The 15,336-nt window shown below is 40.6% G+C and overlaps 1 protein-coding gene across 1 annotated transcript in view; it reads left to right on the top strand.

Moving 5' to 3' along the window:
• Window positions 1-15,336, top strand: part of prkcea (protein kinase C, epsilon a) — a 42,545-nt gene that overhangs the window by 1,327 nt on the left and 25,882 nt on the right. The gene's annotated exons all lie outside the window — the stretch shown is intronic.

The following is a 15,336-nucleotide window of genomic DNA, read 5'->3' as shown; positions in this document are numbered from 1 at the left end:
TTAAAATCACAAGGCCCCTCATTCAGAAACATAGAGTCTCCGCAACAACTCTACTGCTTCATTGTTTGTACAGCATATTTGATGTGGTGCATACTGTACTTGTGGTTACTCGAGGTTTTGGACAGAAAATGCCTAGTGTACTTTGGAATGGGCCCGCAGTATGTTCTCGCCCAGCTGTCCCCCCCCCCCCCCAGCCACGATATATACAGTACGTTCATTCTGCTGAGTGTTCAACCAAAACCAAGTTCTTTTTTAAACGTATTCATCCGGGGGAAAGAGAGACGCATTTGAAAGCTCCCAAAGCACAACCAAAAGCCTCTGGAGAGCTGAAGCCTTTCTCACAGGTGGGGTACTAGTTCTATTATGATTCTAGAGCCTGACCAGTACACCAATTGGCAGGTGTAATCTGCTGATATGAGATCATCACAGGTACACTGTATCGGCGTGTATGTTTTCCACTTTGCACCACCGATATATAAAACATTTAAGTACTGAGTCTATTATGCAGAAAACTTGATTTGTTTTGTCATTTATTATAAGTCCAGCGTCCTCTAGGCGTCTGCAGCCCGGTAACCAGAGCATTACAGCTGAGCACACAGAGGTCCGCACAAGAATCTGTTGGCAGTGTATAACATAAAACAGTCTTCTCTTAAAGTTTTAATGTAGGGAGTTTGTAAGAACTCGGAAGAGATGATGAACATACCTTTTTTTTTTTTAGGCCTGTCACGTCTTGGATTCCAACAAAGCGATTTCACAGCGCAGTACAAAAACAGCCTTTATTTACATTTATGGTTTAAGTTTTGAAGGAGCATGATAGCAAGTTACAATTAAGCTGAAGTAAACCTGTGCTGTGTGGACGGCACGTGATTGAAGGAGACAGTTATAGTCACGATGAGATCAGCCTCTAGCAGAATGACTTCATTTTTGTAATAATAGAAAAAAATAAAAATCATCTGAGAAGTGATCTGTACACACTTACTCAATTTGGGCAATCTGGATGATTCTCCTCAAAACTCCTTACTGGTAAACAATGTAAAGGGAAAGCTGTGTTTAGAGGAAACCCAAATTATCATCATCATTATTACTGTGAGTATCTTGGTGCTTAGACGTTGGACTGTCTCTCCGCTCAGGTCTCGATCAGCATTAGAGTCTCATACAAAGTCATGTAGTCGTCTTAACGGAGAGCTCTTTTTGCTGTAGTTCTGCACTTTGATTCTGCAGCTATCCCGTCCTCTATCAGTGACACGAGAGCTGTTGGGACATGCATCAGATCTGATTTGGGCATCTCAAGTCCGGCCTGTAACCATCCTTCCTCAATTCCTCACATTCCTCCTGCCTCATTGGAGTGGAAGAAAGACTAGGTGCCCAGGTCTTTTCCCTCTGTGGAGTTATGTTTATACAACAATCGATAAATGTGAGGCTGCTGCTCAACCTGCTTCAGTGTCTTCAACAGGTTTTTTTTCTCGCTGTACGACGAGAGAAGCACAAACTGTAAACCAGCAGTCAGAAAAAAGCTGAAATTCCTTGCATTTGTTTTGGTGTCCTGTCATGTAATTGAATTTGCGTTGGGGCTGTGATGTGAAAGTGCAACATGCAGATGTGTATGTAAGAGGATAAAGAGCCATTTGTTTCAGGTCTGGCTCCAGTTTGACATGTGATGTTTTTCTACTTCTACTTTGTTGTTGTCTCGTCTCGCTGTACGTTAGATGAAAGGCTGATAAAGGTGATCTCTGCACAAGCAGTCTAGGACATTTCAAGACCAGCATATGTCATTTGCTTGAGCACATTACACAGAAATTACACATGACTTTCATAACCATAAGACTACTTATAGTATTTACAGTAATGGTGTAAGTTTACATTACAGCTTGAAATATGAGTCACCAAAACAGGAAGTATTTTGGTTGCACTTTTCACACTGTGATTACTATTTATGATAACAGAGTATAATTTGTCGTTGGGTAGTTTAGCTTTTAGCACAGCTCCCTCTCTCAGCTTAACATATGACCATGATGCAATGTAAAAAAAAAAAAAAAAAGAGAGGCATTCCTTGTGGTGGATCTCAAAGTTGAAGTCTAAGGACGCTTATTTCCATCCAAAATCACAGCTGAAACCTTGGTTTGTGTACATTATATGAAAAAGCATGCATAATTTGTAGAAGCGGCTAAAAAGTTGGTGCAGCATGGTATCGTTTCAGTATTTTGTTGCTGACGTTTAGTATCAATACACACAGCAACACATCAATACACACAGCAACAAGGCAATTCAAAGTCCTTCACAAAAGACATCAAAAGCAAAAAAGAGAGACATTCAAATAGAAAATAAAAGCCAAATAGCTTTTTAGCTCTTTTGTTGAGTTTCTCTGTTGACGTCAGCAGAGGTCTCAGTCAGCAGGGTTTGGAGTAAGACAGAGGCATCACTCTTATCATTTTTCACAGTTATGAACCTTCAAATCCTCCAAATAGTGAAGTTTCTTTTTTTTTGCAAGCCATGTTATGTTAAAGATACCCGTAGTGTGACAGCAGTGAAGACAGTCATCAGCATACAGTTGAGGGGCATGAAGTTCGCCACAGTTTGCATTCAATATTTTTGGGAAGATTTTTACGTCAGTGTTGGAATCCTGTTTTTCTTTCTTTCTTTCTTTTTCAAATGAACCTGATGGACACGAGATGAACAAACGAGAAACTTTATTGTCAGATGATGAGACAGACGTCGAAAGAGATTTCCTTTTGGGAAATATTTAGCCGTTGAACAATCACAGTGATGTCTGATTATTCCCACCCCCTAATGATTTTGTAGCAGATAAACCCAAACGGGAAAAAACATTCTATAAGTTCATTAAGAGGGCTTTAATTGTTGACGTAAAGTTATGTGATTTCATCAGGATACATTACACACACACTCGCACACACACACTGTCCCTCACCCGTCCAGAGTAAGGTCAGAGCATATGGATCACTCTGTTGATTGACCACATCCCATTGATCAGCCAGCCGGCTCGTCAATGCATCTGCCTCACAGCGACACAGTCCCTCCCTCTTCCCCCTCCGTCCATCTCCCTTCATTTATCCATTACTCACCACTCCTGCCCCCCCCCCACCTTTTTCTCCCTCATCCTCCCCTCTCCAACTCTTCTTACACTCCCCCCTCCCCTCCTCCATTCATTTACCCATCATTTTCCTCTTCCTGCCTCGCTTGTTTGTCTTCCAGTCCTCTTTCGTCTGCTTCCTCCTGATGCTCCTACTTTCATTCACTCCTCAGCGGGGGGAAGGAAAGGATGTGATAGGGGGAAGTTTAAGAAAGTAGTAAATGGGATATCTGAGTCAGAGTTATTCAGTTTTTTTCATAATCTTTACCTACATTTGTGTTTCATACACTGATTTCAGCGTACATCTAATTCATAATTCAAAATAAAGTTCATCATTTGAGGGTAGAATGGACCATTGCCAAGAAGTGGCATCAAATATATTCATCTTTCTCTACAAAGTGTCCCTTTCACAGGGTTGTTAAGCAATCACAAACTGCTATTACGGTTATAACTTAAACGATGATTCAACTGCAGGGTAGAGGAGCTGAATTGTGTATTCAAAAGCAGTTACTCAATGATCTATTTAGCAAACATTTTTGTGAAGTGATTAACTGTTAAGCCCATGAAAGTTCACAGAAAAAGTGTCAAAGTGCTCCTCACTGTCCTTAAGTCCAGGTCAACATATTCAACTTCTTGTTCTGTGTAACAAAGAATCCAAAATAGAAGATATTGAATTTTCAGTTTTAGAAAATTGAAGTGTAGCGAAGTCTCATATTTGAGCAGCGAGGAGGACAGACTTTGTGATATTCTGTTGGATAACTTAAAAGACTGAGAAGTCTTTGACATTTCATTTTGATTGATTCCCTGGTTCTTGTATCTCTGACGATTGATCTCCCACTTTGGTCCAAACTAAAACATCTCACCAACTCTTAGAAGGATTGCTTTGACCACTGCAACAGATACCTAAAGTCACTAGACGACAAATCCCTGTCTCAACTTGTCCTCTAACACCACCAACATGGTTTGAAATGAATTAGTGGCAAACATTCCTGCCCTTCTGTTATGATTTGTAATGATTTCAAAGATTTGCTTATCTTTCATCTAGCACTATCTGGTTTAACTGTTCACCTCTATCTTTCTATATCTTTCTATTTCCCACATTATTGACTTGCAGAGGCAGATTGTTGTCCACCAAAAAGCCTCAATCTATCTGAGGTTTCTGTATGTTAAAATTGGATAATTCATGTTTGGGATCCGTAAATAATAAAACAAAGAGTGCGGTCTAGACATAAAATTGTAATCGTATAACTTTTGCTGTGATTCGAAGCGTCATAAATAGATTGAGGAATTGTTTAAAATGAATACCTACAATTCCGAGGATATTCATGAACCTCTGTTAACCGTTGTGCTGAGTGTCATTATCCTGAAGTCGAATGCTACATCAGTAAAGATCAGAAATGAGAAAAAAAGTGAACCATTAGGACAGCTACAAAATCACGTTGGCGTTATCACTGTGTGCAGGTTAGCTCGCTGATGTTAGTTTTTTAGCTCGTTCCGATCCCAAAAACTCCAAAAACGAGTCTATTAACGTAGTCTGTAATAACTCAAGTTAAGGGGGATCTTTCTAAAAGAAGGCTTTGTGACCAGCATCACAGAAAGCAGAGCAGTGATTAATCAAATGAATGGTTTAACATTTCTTCATACGACGCCATAAACTTGTATCAAATGTTACACTTCTTGCCATTTAGACGAGCACAGAGGGAGGCTCAGCTTTGCCTTTCTCACATCCTCCGCCCTTCTGCCGGCTCACTCATCTCATCTCATCTCATTATCCCCTCTCTCTCTCATCTCGGCTCTGTTCTTCCTCTCCCCCTCCGCTACCTGTTCCCTCTGGTCTTCCACCAGCTCCCACATGAAACGTCTCCCGTGGACCCGGGGCGCCGTGGGCCAGGTTGCCTCTCTGTGCCGCTGGTGAAATATTAACCAGGCTTTGATGCTTATTAATTGTCCCACTCAGTAATTGAGAGGCTCCGTGGAGCCCCATCCCCATGGAGACGATGACAGCCCGTCCCCTTGGTGACAGCCTCTCACCCACAGAAACACCAGAGAGTGAGAGGGGGAGAGAGAGAGAGAGAGGTAGAGCGAGGGAGTAGGTGAGAATTGGGAGGGATGAGTAGAACAGCGTCTTGATCGTTCTTTTGGAAGTCGGATAAAAAAAAAAGAAGACATTTAAAAGGTGGAGGGTCTTTCAGTTGTAGTGATTGTGTATATTTCAATTATCCACCTTTATTCATCATTGAGTGAGCCAGTGTTCATATCAACATCACTTTTAGAATCTGTTGTAGTCTAGAGCTGCTTCTTAAACCAACATTGACACAACTTACCTTTAATTTGTTTACACAGTTCAGACCATTATTTGCCCTTTATGTGAACTAGCATTTAAATCCGAACCCTACTGCCACTTACCTTACACATTTTGTGTGCATGTGAACTGGTGACTTTATTTCAGGTGAAGCATTTTGAGGTTATTTGTATTAAAATGTGTTCTAAAAATGGATTTGTTTCCCCTTGGAAAAAAAAGGCAAGACACTTACCACTGTAAACAAAACCATGTCTGATAGGGGCGGAAACGCAGGTTAACTCTATATAACACAAAGCCCACATCAATGATATCAGGATTACATCACCATATCTGACAACCTGAAGAAAAGAAATTGCTGGATTGATGTTCACCGCTGCCCGACATTATCCCGCTGCCTTCACCTTTTTTTTTGCTTTCAACTTCTTGTTCGGCTGGTTAACTTACCTTCTCGTAATCTTCATTCATGTCCTAGGCGCCATCAGGAGGAGTCATGAAGTAGTGAGAAATATGTGGCTTTTACACTCGCAGAAAACGCCTGAAAAACTCCTGCAGGAGGAGCGAGTCTGAGAGAGCTGAAGTGAGAACGGATATTATACGTAGATTTCCCCTCCAGCGAATGGGAGGGGGAGTGACGTTTATTTACTATGACTCCTGCACGGTGCATAGCATGTATGCACGCGACCACTGTGATCTCCGTGCACGTAATTAAAATGCTGCATTATGTTTTGATACAAAGGCAAATATTCTCATTATAGCATTGTGTAGCGGACTCTGTTGCTTCGTCCGCTACTTCCACAACGTTTTTTTTTTGCCACATATTACCTCAGGACATCCCCCCCCCTCTCCCGTCCGACAGGGATAATCTCCCGCTGTGAGGAGCATATGTGAAGAGAATATGTGAAGAGAATATCTGGAGCAGTCCCTCAGGAGTGCATATGTGTAAACGGCTTTTGAGTCAAATTAGCAGGAAAATCTGAGAAGAACACCAAATTTTGAAAAATGAAATATTAATGTTTGGCATCTGCGATTCATTAATTGTGTCCCATGAGTCAGGGTGACAATATATAATGCCTTTATCAATGTTCTGCCCCACCCCTCATGTCTGTTCATTCCTTAGCTGATCATGATCAGGAGGATAACAATTAAGAATAGGATCTGTCAAGTATATAAAATAGTTAATTATTTCTTAAAGCATTACAGTCATTTGCCACTATCAATCTTTTTATTTGTGGTAGTTTTGGCTAAAGACATCTGGGTACATGATTTGGAAAATTTGAAGAACAAGAACACATGACAGGAAATCATTGGGACAGCGCTGGTTAAGTCTGTCGTGCCGGTGCCATAAAACACTTTAAATATGATCTTCCATTTTTTTCTGTTGGTACCTTAACCAAATCATCCCCATGCTGCAAACAAAATCCACTCTGGCAAAACATCGCCTTCTCTGCCATCTGCCACAATATAATGAGTTTTTACTGGAGGGAACAGGACCACATAAAAGGGACACGTCACATCACTCTGAAACAAGCATCCCTCATCCCATATCTGCTGTGACTTTATAGTGAAATGCCTATTTACTGTATAACCATATACACACTGTAAAACTGAAGGAGTCTGGATGTGTTATTTTTAAGGTTTGGACTTAAAAGTAATGGAAGACATCTGGTGATGCTCTATTTTATACTTTTGTGTCAGCTTTTCAGACGTGGTTCCGCTTTCTGGTTTTGCTAGAAAGATGAAAATAGTTTGTTTTGTTTATTTTTGAAGTGCTTTATTAATCCCTGAGAGAGATTCTGTTTGACTCTCTGTTATTGAAGCGACGTGCTTCTCACACACGTTGGCCCGAATCACACACACATGCACAAACAGGATCTGTGGACATGCATGTGTGTGGAGAGATGTCAGAGCGGGGCTGCTACACAGTGCTCGGCAGGGAGCGCATCAGAGCAGTTGGGGGTTCGGCGCCTTGCTCAAGGGCACCTCGGAGCCTCTCCAGCTGCCAGAGCAACTACTATAATTTGATCCGCTCCGGGACTTGAACCGGCGACCTACCGTTTCGCAACCCAAGTCCCTACCTACTGCCTCCCCAGCTTGTTTGCTGTAGTGTCTTCCAGCTGATAATATAACGGTTAGATTTACGTGACCCCCCCCCCCCCCAAGCCTCACTACCATCTTCAGAGGTAGTTACTGAGGCGTTGCAAGGGCGAGACAGGATCAGCTGAGCCAGCAGGCCGAGTGCAGCGCTGTGTGTGTGTGTATGTGGAGCTCCTGCTGTGCTGTCTCCGGCTTCAGCAATGCCTCAACACAATGTGAATTTATGATTAAAAAAATAGCATGTTTGTTTGTTTGCTATGAGTATTCATTTTTTTTAAATTGTTTTTGGTATAATAAGATGTTGTGTTAGCACAGAGATAGATTCACTTTGTTAGCTTCTAAGCTAAAGTGAGCTTGTCAGCTTTGGTATCTTGTATCATGTTTTTTTTATTGTCTTTAGGAAAAAACCTAATAAACATGTTAGATTCCTAATAAATCAGTTGAAATTTGCTTCACCCTTTAAACACCATTTGAATATTGCAGTAAATATTTTTAGATCAGCGGTGTAGTGTTTTGGAAAAGAGATCAGACCTGAAATAAATTGATTTCAGAGAAGTCTTACCTCATACACCACAACAATTATTACATTTATGTTCTTTGTCTCACTGTGTTGTGTTGTGTGCTGTTAAAAATGTCTCTCTCCAGTATTGTTGCATACATGTTAGAGCAAAATTCTACTACAAAGCATGGTAAGTGTTATAAGAGGTTAAAATATTGCAGTTATTTAAAGGGAGATTGGGGTGGGGGAAGAAACGACAGAAAGCAAAGAGGAGAGTGCTGATGGTGGTAAAAAGAGGGGCGGGGGGAAGGGCAGTAGATGAAGTGTAGACATAAGCTCTGTTTTCATGTAAACATTCGAGTCTGTGAGGCTGCTGGAGTCTGAGACAAGATGACAAAACAGTGTGACGTTTCCTACCAGGGACACGGTCCACGTCAGATGTCAACCAGGCACCATTTGACAATCACACGCTCTCATATTCATATGACCAGCAGCCAAGATAAAGGGCTGAATGATTCAACGTCCAAATTTAAAGGATATTATTAAAATTGAACATTTTGAGGATTGTTCATAAAACTTTTGTTGTAATTTGAGGACTAAAACAGCATTTTTGAACTGATGGTGGAGCCTATTTCTAACTTTGTAGTTTGTTATCATGTTTAATAATGACGGCAATTCAAAGGAGAAATAAAAGTGTAACACCTTTCTCCAACATTGCCGAAATTAAAACAAGTGCAAAAGACCAACGCTCAGATTTGAAGACGGTGGTGACTGTTGACAGAACGGAGAAACAGAGAAATAAAGCAGGTGATGCGAGCTCATTTTATTAGCCTTGTGTTGCTATCAGCGCTTATTGAACACTCCTTATGTCAGACTATAAAGTTCTTCATAAAACAGGTCAGGTCTGTAGTCTGAAATTAGATCAAAGGTAATGCTGCAAACATCTTTGAACATATTTAATGGACTCATACTCTTGTGTACAGTACTTCAGCTTGTGGATTCGATTTGACCCTTTTTTTTTTTTTTACTATTTAAATTAAAATGGTAAAATTAAGACTTTATCCATCATCATCTCATCACCATGAGAAACCCGTATTTTTACTTAAGGGGTAACACTTTGTTTACATCCTCTCTTAAAACATGCTGACTCTGTCCATCATTAAGGCCGACGCCTCCTTTTCTTCGCCGTAACCCCACACTCCACTCCCTCACCATAGTAATTTGTATGAAATCACAGGCTCCACCCCTTGTTGACCGGCTGGTTAAGTAGGACAGACTAGATTTAAGATCTGCTGTTGCCATCCTGATAATACACTCTCACACACACACACACACACACACACACACACACACACACACACACACACACACATATACTTACACACGTGTACGCACAGACACAAAGATAAGCACGGGGCTCTGTCTACTGATGCCAAACCAGGTCATCCTTTGGTGTGTAAGTGTGTGCTGGGGGCTGTTTAATGCATGTTCTCAGTGAAAGGGAAGAAATGGGAGGATATTTGAGACCTCTGGGACAGCTGGTGAAACGCTCACTGTCTGCCCCCCCCCCCCTACATACGTGTGTCTATTTTTACACATCCAAAAATAAAAATATTTGAACCCAAATTAAGATGTTTTCTGTCATTGATATTGGTTGTGGACTTGTTTTGTTTGTTTTGGTATTTAAAGAGTGCAAATTTCAGATCACTGAGCCAAAACTTAAATAAAAATAAAATAATATTTTCCTATTACAGTGTTTCCTGCACATAGACGACACTCAGGCTGACCGTCCAGTATATTGACGCGAGCTTTTTTTCCATGTAATTGCAGAGAGAGAGAGAGAGAGAGAGAGAGCAGAGGGAGATAGGGAGATAGGGAGAGCAGAGGGAGAGGTGTCTGCTGGTACATCCTTCCCATGAATGCATCGATTGAAGTGCGCCTTCACATGATAGAAATGAAGCTCTTTATGCCTTTGTTTTAAAAATGTTTCTGCAGCTGCTTGCTGCAAACTGTCCTGCACTCTTAAGTAAGCATTATTGTGATGATACGCATCATCATCAGTATGTTTCCACAAGCGAAGATCTCCTGATTTGATAGCAGAATTTGAGGCCCGTCCCTGCCGAAGGATTTCCACAGGCGAGCCTGATTTGTCAGATTTTGCCCATCGTCGACTGATAGTCAAAAGTTTTGCACTCATTGATCCATATTCTCATTTGAGTTTATCCACGTCATTCAACTATGAGTCTTCTAGATTTAGAATATATTCTTTTGTCTATTTTAGGACTTGATCCATCGTTTTCTCTCTCATTAAGTCTGCATTAAGGTGACCTTATAACCACATTACACATGTCCAATATAGCTGGCACACACACTGACGGAACCAGTGTGTGCGGGTCGGAGCAGCGACAAACAAACTGCGTCTGTTAACACGCCATTTGAAGATTGATCATAATAATCCCCCAAAATAAAGTCCCCACGATTTACAGCCGGTGAAAGATTTAATCCAAACACATGAGATCCATAACGATCCACAGAACTGCTTAGAAAACTCTGACACTTTTATAGAAGCCTATTACAGCCAATGAGAGCCTTTGTTGAAAGGAGGTGACTCCCCCTGTTCTGACAGAACTCTGCCGATGACTGACATTCCCCGTAGCTGTATATGGATATTCTACTTCTCTCAATACCTCGGGGTGTTTTCTTCATGCACACACGAATGAGATTGAGTTAAAGTCTCTTTAGAAGTTTGATTTGGTATTGAATCTCAGAATCTTTTTTCGTACCAATCAACTTTTGTTTACTGCACATAGAATGAAACGATTTTAAATTAACTTAGTCTCTCCCTTAATCTATATTAGATTATAGTCAAATTGTTGCCAGTTTACAGTCCTAGTCACAAGCAATTTGAGCTGTAGGGAAAGAAAGGATCATCACTTATTATCCTTTGAACAGACTGTGTGTTCCCCCCCCCCCTCTCACTTAGTGGTGATTCATACTCTAGACAAAGTAATCCAACTAATGTCATCATGGGACTGTGAGGCTGGTATTTAACAACTAGCTTGGGGGTTAACAAGTGATAGTGACAGAGAGCTGGATGTTAATGAACAGTAGCTGGAATCATCAAGTTCAAGAACATTGTTTCGTTCTAATAAATCTTGTCATAAGGAATAGATTGACACCACATTTATATTTATATGAGCCTACTGCTAGCAGCTGGTTAGCTTAGCTTTAATTATATGGTTTTAGACATATGGAAAAAAAGGATGAAGGATAAAAAAAGGATAAAAAGCGTAATCACAATATATTGTATCGCAATTCTCAGCGTATCGCAAAATGTTAAAAATCGCAATAGAATATCGTTTCTCAAGTAACGCGATAATATCGTATCGTTCCCACCCCTACTATATACTGATTCAAAAACAGTATCAATCCTCTAAGCAAAATTGATATTTCCCATATTGTCAAGCATTTAAAAACTTAAGAATAGTAGCTAGCGTTAGCAGGATTAGTTTAAGACCTAAACAGTATTTTTAGCGGTATTTGAGATCAGATTTTAAAAATGTTTTTCACTGTCAGAAAAGACAAACCAGCAGTTTACCATTATTACAGTAATTGGATACTTAAAACATGTCATACCACAAAACTGAGCAGATTCTTGCAAAGTTTTTTTTTCATCACACAAATTAAAACTTTCATTCGAACCCCAAACTTGCTCCTGAGTGGCATAGCCGGTGGTTTGAGAATGGGTATTAACGGGATAAGTAAACACTGATGGTTAGCCTCAGCATCGGAATAAGTGTGCAAATGGGTGAATGCGTCTTGTACTGTAAAAGTGCTTTGAATGGTCAGCAGACTTAGATTATAAAAGCACTACACAGTCGATTTTCTATTTACCATTTTACACAAACCTCGAGTAAGATTTATTAAAAATAACTGCAAGCAGGAGAGAGGGCTTCCTTCACCAGCTTGCGTTTCTATGAAGTGGGTTTTTCATTTAGACGGATCCAACAGCTATGACTGTCCGGTCCACAGAGGCCGCTCGTCAGGCCGTCTGCCAGTCCATCTGGATATCACACAGCCGTGTTAAATGTTTGTGAGCTTGAAGATGACTGAGCAGACAGGACGGTTTTAATCAGGGGATGTCCATTCTTCCAAATCGAATTTCCCTCTTCTCTGGTAGATGCTACTGGACATGTGGACCAGAGTCCCGTTCAATAGGGCGGGAACAGGCTTTGTTGAATCTCCCCCCGTCCTCTCTTTTCATCTCCCCACAGCTCCTCTTACGTTATTAGCCGTCTGTGATGTTACATTAAAGATGCATGACTCTCATGCTGTCTCACTCAGCATGGGCCTCCCTGTGTGCATGTGTGAGTGTGTCCAGGCCGACGCGCTTGAGCTGCTGACTGTTGGAAAAGAAGGACAAACACACACACACGCGGAGGCATGGCATTGTGCGAACGCGGTCGAGCTCTCTCGAAGCCGAAATTTGTTATTTGACAGATGGATGTGGGAGGCTGTCACTGAGACTAAACGCTCCTGAGAGAGACACACAGAGCTGTCTGCTTGGACGGAGATAGCGAGCTAGATGGACGGAGAGTGGGAGGGGGTTAGCTCCACAGTATTGATATAATGCAAGCTTTGAGTGCCCTGTCTGCCTGGTTGAGTGCCTCTCTGTAGTGCTGCATATGGTGTGTGTATGTGTGTCTTCTCTATTCTTTAGGAGTGTGTGTGTGTTTGCAGCTCGTGTGTGTTTGAACGCAAGAGAGTTAAGCTTGTACGTGTGTTTAATGCTAACCCCTCTCTGAAGTCCACTTTAAAATCTCCAGACAGTTACAGAACTTACACACACATCCTGACACTCAGCTTCCTGTTTGTGTGTGTGATGGGGAGGGGGGAGTTTGTGAAGTTATCTGTCTTTTTGGCTGTATCGGTGTCCTAATTGGACTAACAAGATTAATGAGGCGAACTAGCTTCTCCAGCTCTCTCTCTCTCTCTCTCTCTCTCTCTCTCTCTCTCTCCTACCATACTTGGTTGTCAGGGCGGGGAACCTCAGCGTGTGTGTCCGTACACAGCAGGTTAAATCCAAGTCATGTGATTATCCGTTTAACTGGGGGGGGGGGGGGGGGTAATTGTGGATTAAGCCCTTATATCATGTTATGTGGGATTTAATCAGAGTTTAAATTAATAACAAATATATAAACAATTACTTGAGAAGGATAAACCGAAAAAAAAAAAACGTGGATGTCCAAGAAGTGGTGTGCTTGTGACTTGGCGTAATGTTTAAAATGTTCTGGTTTATCAAGCTGTGCATATTTAAGATCAATTTTTGAGTAAATGGCCAATGAAGGATTTGACAACTTGAAATTGGACTCTAGGAACCACAGATTAAACAATCAATGCCATGTCCCACAGAATAACCATGTTAAGAATCAAAGGTTCAGCCCTAGATTAGCCTATCTCTTGATTAAATGTGTATTCTGGAAATATTTAATAAGAAACCATTTCATTTTAGAATGACTAAAAGAAAAGCTATTTTGGCGCTGAAGTTATTGCTAAAAAAGCAATTAGCATATAGCTGCTTAATCTAGTAAAAAGCACAGCTGTATCTATTGAGTTTTGGATTTTGGACAAGAAAATAAAAATAGAAAAATGTACACGCTTTTAACTTCAGTATAGTGAACATGTTAGCCATCAGTAGAATGAGGTAATACGCCATTCAAATGTTTCACTGAAGTAATAGAAATATTTATTCTGAGTCATCAATAGAGACGGGGATCAAAACCCGGTTCCTTTTTGAATAAGATTGAATTGCCAGGCAACAAGAACATCAATATTGGGGACCAAATTGAACCGAGGTGCAGCAGCTTCGACTGTCGGGTTACAAAATATCTGTCTACCACGGCCGCTGCAGGACAGTCGTCCTCCTCCTCCTCCTCCCCTCAAAGCAGGCGAGGTAAAACACCTAAACTTTGTAAAAAGTCCTGTGAGTTAAAAACAGTAATCCAAAGTTGAAATCATCAGGGTAAAAGCCAGTTAGTGAACTAACCAAGGGTATGTAAGGTTACATTATGATGAGTTCAATGTCGGGTCAGTTTAATGACTATTTGTCAAAGGTAAATAAGATAAGATAAGATGAACTTTATTGTCCCAGTGGGAAATTTGCCTTGGACTTCACAGTGCTGTTGTAGTAGCAAAATATCAAAATACATTCATTCATCAATAAATTGATTCAATTGTAACGTTTAGAAAAATAAATTTATTTTTTTTGGCGAGAAACTAGAATAAATAATACTTTTGATTGTTTGTTTTCCTGGCAGTGGTATCAATAAAGATCCCTAGTCATGTATCATCCACTTGATTTAGTTGAATGCTCTATTAGCTCATTTGGTCACCGACATATCCTGAGGAAAATATTTGCCTATTTGGCTAAAAGCCCTTCTCTATTAAGCAGTTCTGTCGCTCTGGTGTCGGCCATGCCATACAGATTATTCTGATCAGATCTGTTTTTAAGTTAACTTCCTGCTTAGGAGGTAAATATGTGTTTATGGGAAGACTACAAAACAATACACTAAAAGGGCCAAACCGTGTTTCATATGTGAACTGTAGAGTTTAGTGATAAATCTCTGTAGGTTTGTCCCATAAAAACTGTTACTCCTAGTAATTGCTGATATGAAAATGTGTTTGCGCAGCTTAAAGAAAAGGTAGAATTTGTAATCTCTGTCGTTATTGTCACGTTTTCCAGCCCTGACAAGAACTTCTACAATGCTTATAATAATGGTAACATGAAGCTAATTTATGCATTTGTGAGTTAATCTACATACAACCCTTTAGTAAACATTAGTGCAGTTACTGCAGCGTGTATCATAGTAGGAAATACATGTGTTTGTTTGATTGTTCACTCCTGAGTTAGCTGCTGAAGAATGGGACAGAGTTGGACATGATATGTGTAATGACAGTTGTGACATGTTGAGTTAGAATCACAGACAGGAGAGTGGAAGTTGACTCCTGTGACGCCTCTCACTGTCCACATGTTGAGATGTCAGCTGAGGATAATATCTAATTACTAATAACATAAACAATGGCTCTATTCAGTGTAGTAGATTAATGACGTAGATAAGGTTTAGCAAACTAAGAGGCGACGATAAGAATCCATTATGAGGGTCATTCATTATCATTTCATGCTTTGATACAGGCTGGGTTTTTTCATTGTTGGCTCTTATGGCTTCCTATGACGTCAGATGCACAGGACCAACATTGACATTGCTACACCTGTGATGGCAATTTAAGGTGTTTGAATTAAATGGTATGTTCCCAAAATTGGCGTCTTCCATACAAAGGATCTTTTTGATTGGA

The sequence above is a fragment of the Labrus bergylta genome, chromosome 21, assembly GCF_963930695.1.
Source record: "Labrus bergylta chromosome 21, fLabBer1.1, whole genome shotgun sequence".
In the NCBI taxonomy this organism is placed as follows: domain Eukaryota; kingdom Metazoa; phylum Chordata; class Actinopteri; order Labriformes; family Labridae; genus Labrus; species Labrus bergylta.
Note: the sequence above shows the minus strand (reverse complement) of the source record. Positions and strands in the feature narration are given on the sequence as shown.